The sequence below is a fragment of the Nerophis ophidion genome, linkage group LG17 (genome assembly GCF_033978795.1).
Source record: "Nerophis ophidion isolate RoL-2023_Sa linkage group LG17, RoL_Noph_v1.0, whole genome shotgun sequence".
NCBI lineage: Eukaryota > Metazoa > Chordata > Actinopteri > Syngnathiformes > Syngnathidae > Nerophis > Nerophis ophidion.
In genome coordinates, this window is record NC_084627.1 from 44,551,502 (window position 1) to 44,558,387 (window position 6,886).

The window sequence follows — 6,886 nt, forward strand, 5'->3', positions numbered from 1 at the left end:
AAAAATGGAGCTGAACAAAATGTTTGAAGGAGACAAGGTGAGGCCTTTAATCCCAGGAACACCATGCCTACCGTCAAGCATGGTGGTGGTAGCATTATGCTCTGGGTCTGTTTTGCTGCCGATGAAACTGGTGCTTTACAGAGAATAAATGGGACAATGAAAAAGGAAAATTACCTCCAAATTCTTCAGGACAAGCTAAAATCATCAGCCCGGAAGTTGGGTCTTGGCCGCAGTTGTGTGTTCCAACAGGACAATGGCCCCAAACATGCGTCAAAAGTGGTAAAAGAGATGGCTAAATCAGGCTAGAATGAAGGTTTTAGAATGGCCTTCCCAAAGTCCTGTCTTAAACGTGTGGACAATGCTGAAGAAACAAGTCCACGTCAGAAAAAAAAAACACATTTAGCTGAACTGCGCCAATTTGGTCAAGAGGAGTGGGGGGGTTGAGGTGGGCTAGTTTTGGGTGGGCGGGGCAGTCCAGGGGGGCGGGGTTAAAGGGGGAGGAGTATATTTATAGCTCAAATTCACTGAAATTCAAGTATTTCTTTTATCAATCAATCAATCAATGTTTACTTATATAGCCCTAAATCACTAGTGTCTCAAAGGGCTGCACAAACCACAACAACATCCTCGGTAGGCCCACATAAGGGCAAGGAAAACTCACACCCAGCTGGACGTCGGTGACAATGATGACTATGAGAAACCTTGGAGAGGACCGCATATGTGGGCAACCCCCTATCCCCCCACCACCCTCTAGGGGACCGAAAGCAATGGATGTCGAGCGGGTCTAACATGATACTGTGAAAGTCCAGTCCAAAGTGGATTCAACACAGTAGCGAGAGTCCCATCCATAGTGGAGCCAACAGGAAACCATCCCAAGCGGAGGTTGGGACCACAGAACTCCATGTGATGTCAAATTAAACAAAAATGGAGCTGTGAGGCCACAATACCCGGCAATATGTTTGAAGGAGACAAGGTGAGGCCTTTAATCCCAGGAACATCATGCCTACCGTCAAGCATGGTGGTGGAAGCATTATGCTCTGGGTCTGTTTTGCTGCCGATGAAACTGGTGCTTTACAGAGAGTAAATGAGACAATGAAAAAGGAGGATTACCTCCAAATTCTTCAGGACAAGCTAAAATCATCAGCCCGGAGGTTGGGTTTTGGCCGTAGTTGTGTGTTCCAACAGGACAATGACCCCAAACATGCGTCAAAAGTGGTAAAAGAAATGGCTAAATCAGGCTAGAATGAAGGTTTTAGAATGGCTTTCCCAAAGTCCTGACTTAAATGTGTGGACAATGCTGAAGAAACAAGTCCACGTCAGAAAAAAACAACACATTTAGCTGAACTGCACCAATTTGGTCAAGAGGAGTGGTCAAAAATGCAAGCAGAAGCTTGTGGATGGCTACCAAAAGCGCAGTGAAACTTGCCAAGGAACATGTAAACATACTTGCCAACCTTGAAACCTCCGAATTCGGGAGATTGGGGCAAGTGGGAGGTTGAGGTGGGCGGGGTTAAAAGGGGGAGGAGTATATTTATAGCTCAAATTCACTGAAATTCAAGTAATTCTTTTATCAATCGATCAATCAAGGATTATTTATATAGCCCCAAATCACTAGTGTCTCAAAGGGCTGCACAAACCACTACAACATCCTCGGTAGGCCCACATAAGGGCAAGGAAAACTCACACCCAGTGGGACGCCAGTGACAATGATGACTATGAGAAACCTTGGAGAGGACTGCATATGTGGGCAACCCCCTATCCCCCCCACCACCCTCGAGGGCAGTGGTTCTCAACCTTATTTCAGAGATGTACCCCCTGTGAACATTTATTTAATTCAAGTACCCCCTAATCAAAGCAAAGCATTTTTGGTTGGAAAAAAGAGATAAAGAAGTAAAATACAGCGCTATGTCAGCAGTTTCTGATTAGATTAAATTGTATAACAGTGCAAAATATTGCTCATTTGTAGTGGTCTTTCTTGAACTATTTGGGGGGGGGGGAAACAACAAAAAATTTGTTGAAAAATAAACAAGTGGTTCAATTATAAATAAAGATTTCTAATAGAAGTAATCATCAACTTAAAGTGCCCTCTTTGGGGATTGTAATAGAGATCCATGCACTTAATTCTAAACATTTCTTCACAAAAAAAAGACATCTTTAACATCAATATTTATGGAACATGTCCACAAAAAAATCTAGCTGTCAACATTGTTGCATTTCTTTTCACAGTTTATGAACTTACATTCATATTTTGTTGAAGTATTATTCAATAAATATATTTATAAAGGAGTTTTGAACTGTTGCTATTTTTATCCATCCATCCATTTTCTACCACTTTTTCCCTTTTGGGGTCACGGGGGGCGCTGGCGCCTATCTCAGCTACAATCGGGCGGAAGGCGGGGTACACCCTGGACAAGTCGCCACCTCATCGCAGGGCCAACACAGATAGACAGACAACATTCACACTCACATTCACACACTAGGGCCAATTTAGTGTTGCCAATCAACCTATCCCCAGGTGCATGTCTTTGGAAGTGGGAGGAAGCCAGAGTACCCGGAGGGAACCCACGCATTCACGGGGAGGACATGCAAACTCCACACAGAAAGATCCCGAGCCTGGATTTGAACCCAGGACTGCAGGACCTTCGTATTGTGAGGCAGACGCACTAACCCCTCTGCCACCGTGAAGCCGTTGCTATTTTTAGAATGTTTTAAAAAAATCTCAGGTACCCCTTGGCATACCTTCAAGTACTCCCAGTGGTACGCGGACCCCCATTTGAGAACCACTGCTCTAGGGCAGTGGTCCCCAACCACCGGGCCGCAGAAGAATTTCTTATTAATTTTTATTTAAAAAAATCAACATCAAAAACCCTATATACACTTACAATTAGTGCACCAACCACAAAAACCTCCATATTTTATGAAAAAAATGTCCCTTTTTCATGACAAAGAAAAAAATAAAATAAAATTAAAATAAAAAAATAACCGGGCCGCAGGACATATTATAAAGCATTGAACGGTCCGCGGATACAAAAAGGTTGGGGACCACTGCGCTAGGGGACCGAAAGCAATGGATGTCGAGCGGGTCTAACATGATACTGTGAAAGCTCAATCCATAGTGGATCCAACAGAACCGTGAGAGTCCAGACCAAAGTGGATCCAACACAGTAGCGAGAGTCCCGTCCATAGTGGAGCCAACAGGAAACCATCCCAAGCGGAGGCGGATCAGCAGCGCAGAGATCTCCCCAACCGATAAATGAAATAAATACTTAGATACTTGAATATATATATATATATATATATATATATATATATATATATATATATATATATATATATATATACTAGGGCTGTGAATCTTTGGGTGTCCCACGATTTGATTCAATAACGATTCTTGGTGTCACGATTTGATTATATATCGATTCGATTCGGTTCTTGATTCAAAAATAATATTTTTACGATTCAAAACGATTCTGTATTCATTCAATACATAGGATTTCAGCAGGATCTACCCCAGTCTGCTGGCATGCTAGCACAATAGTAGATTTAAAAAAAAAAAAAAGCTTTTATAATTGTAAAGGACAATGTTTTATCAACTGATTGCAATAATGTAAATTTGTTTTAACTATTAAACAAACCAAAAATCTGACTTATTTTATCTTTGTGAAAACATTGGACACTGTGTTGTCAAGCTTATGAGATGTGATGCAAGTGTAAACCACTGTGACACTATTGTTCTTTTTTTATTTTTACAAATGTCTAATAATTTTTAATCACTGCTATGCTGAAATTATAACTAATATTGATACTGTTGTTGATAATATTAGTTTTTGTTTCACTACTTTTGGTTTGTTCTGTGTCGTGTTTGTGTCTCCTCTCAATTGCTCTGTTTATTGCAGTTCTGAGTGTTGCTGGGTCAGGTTTGGTTTTGGAATTGGATTGCATTGTTATGGTATTGCTGTGTAGTGTTTTGTTGGATTGATTAAAAAAAATAAAAAAATAAAAATAAAATAATTTAAAATTAAGAAAAAAAAAATCGATTTTTTAAAAATGAGAATCGATTCTTAATCGCACAACGTAAACAATTCGATTCATATTCGAATCGATTTTTTCCCACACCCCTAATATATATATATATATATATATATATATAAAATAAATACTTGAATTTCAGTGTTCATTTATTTACACATATACACACACATAACATGGGGCGGCCTAGCTCGGTTGGTAGAGTGGCCGTGCCAGCAACTCGAGGGTTGCAGGTTCGATTCCCGCTTCCGCCATTCTAGTCACCGCCGTTGTGTCCTTGAGCAAGACACTTTACCCACCTGCTCCCAGTGCCATCCACACTGCTTTAAATGTAACTTAGACATTGGGTTTCACTATGTAAACCGCTTTGAGTCACTCGAGAAAAGCGCTATATAAATATAATTCACTTCACTTCACTTCACACTCCTCTACTCACTGTTGTATTTGAAGTGCAATGCTTTGTGCAGCCAGTAGCAAAGCATTTAAAGGAGCATAGGTATGGGCAGCATCTGTGACACTTAATTTGCAGGAAAGGAGTGAGTTAAGGGCCCTGCGATGAGGTGGCGACTTGTCCAGGGTGTACCTTGCCTTCCGCCCGTTTGTAGCTGAGATAGGCACCAGCGCCCCCCGCGACCCCAAAGGGAATAAGCGGTAGAAAATGGATGGAGTGAGTATAGGGTTGAATTGTCCATCCTTGTTCCATTCTCTGTCACTATCTTTTTTTGGACATTACTACTTTCTGTAGTTTTAAAGCAATGCTTGATGGGAATCCGGATGTTGTGCGGGAAATTCGGAAGTCTCTCGGAAAATTCGGGAGGGTTGGCAAGTACGCATGTAAGCAAATATCAACATTGCTGTATGTATACTTTTGACACTCACATTTTCAGTAGAGCCATAATAAATTCAGAAAAGGAGCAAACTGAATGTTTTTTGTGAGCAACAAGTATGTGCTCCAATCACTACATCACAAAAAAATAAGGAAGAATAGACAGAATTACACCACGCCTCTGTATTCTTTCATTTGTCAGCATGCGGCCCTTGTTGGAAAAAGTTTGGACGTCCCTGGCCGAGACATACCTAGTTGCATAAACCAAAACCACAATGGTGGACCACAGTGTTGTAGTTTGCACTTAAGCCCTCCCAGCATGTCTAATGCATGAAATGGATCAGCAGTACTTACATTTAGTCTTCAACCTCAGAGGATCACAACTGAAGCTGAAGGGGAAGCAGTTGTTGCACACTTGTGTTGTGTTTCTGGGGAAAGTGATGTCGCCCCCTACTGGTCTGGCATGCATCCAGGACCGCTCTGTGGCTTTGTGATGGGCTGCAACCACTAGGGGCACTGTTGTTAATTTTTATTTTGAATCCAATAGTTGTGAAATTAGTCATAAAAGTTCAACTGTTAAAGAGATGCTACATCAGTAGAAGCATTTAAGTCCCATCTTAAAACTGTATACTCTGGCCTTTAAATATACCCCCTTTTTTAGACCAGTTGATCTGCCGTTTCTTTTCTTTTCTACTCTGCCTCCCCTCTACCTTGTGGAGGGGGGTGCACAGGTCCGGTGTCCATGGATGAAGTGCTGGCTGTCCAGAGTCGAGACCCAGGATGGACCGCTCGCCTGTGTATCAGTTGGGGACATCTCTGACCTGTCTCCGCTCGGGATGGTCTCCTGCAGGCCTCACTATGGACTGGACTCTCAATATTATTTTAGATCCACAATGGACTGGACTCTCACTATTGTTAGATCCACTATGGACTAGACTCTCACTATTATGTTAGATTCACTATGGACTGGACTCTCACTATTATGCTAGATCCACTATGGACTGGACTCTCACTATTATGTTGGATCCACTATGGACTGGAGTCTCACTATTATGTTAGATCCACTATGGACTGGACTCTCACTATTATGTTGGATCCACTATGGACTGGACTCTCACTATTATGTAGGATCCACTATGGACTGGACTCTCACTATTATGTTAGATCCACTATGGACTGGACTCTCACTATTATGTTGGATCCACTATGGACTGGACTCTCACTATTATGTTAGATCCACTATGGACTGGACTCTCACTATTATGTTAGATCCACTATGGACTGGACTCTCACTATTACGTTGGATCCACTATTGACTGGACTCTCACTATTATGTTAGATCCACTATGGACTGGACTCTCACTATTATGTTGGATTAACTATGGACTGGACTCTCACTGTTATGTTGGATCCACTATGGACTGGACTCACACTATTATTTTAGATCCACAATGGAGTGGACTCTTACTATTATGTTAGATCCACTATGGACTGGACTCTCACTATTATGTTAGATCCACTATGGACTGGGCTCTCACTATTATGTTAGATCCACTATGGACTAGACTCTCACTATTATGTTAGATCCACTATGGACTGGACTCTCACAATTATGTTGGATCCACTATGGACTGGACTCTCACTATTATGTCAGATCCACTATGGACTGGACTCTCACTATTATGTTGGATCCACTATGGACTGGACTCTCACTATTATGTTGGATCCACTTTGGACTGGACTCTCACTGTTATGTTGGATCCACTATGGACTGGACTCTCACTGTTATGTTGGATCCACTATGGACTGGACTCTCACTATTATGTTAGATCCACTATGGACTGGACTCTCACTATTATGTTAGATCCACTATGAACTGGACTCTCACTATTATGTTAGATCCACTATGGACTGGACTCTCACTCTTATGTTAGATCCACTATGGACTGGACTCTCACACTATTATTTTAGATCCACAATGGAGTGGACTCTTACTATTATGTTAGATCCACTATGGACTGGACTCTCACT

At 41.7% G+C, this 6,886-nt stretch overlaps 1 protein-coding gene across 1 annotated transcript in view; it reads right to left on the minus strand.

Moving 5' to 3' along the window:
- Positions 1-5,336, minus strand: part of lpar1 (lysophosphatidic acid receptor 1) — a 193,509-nt gene extending 188,173 nt beyond the window's left edge. The window contains exon 1 of the mRNA XM_061877016.1: positions 5,210-5,336. The gene's annotated coding sequence lies outside the window, so the exon portion shown is untranslated. The remainder of the gene's footprint in view (positions 1-5,209) is intronic.
- Positions 5,337-6,886: the final 1,550 nt, after the last annotated feature.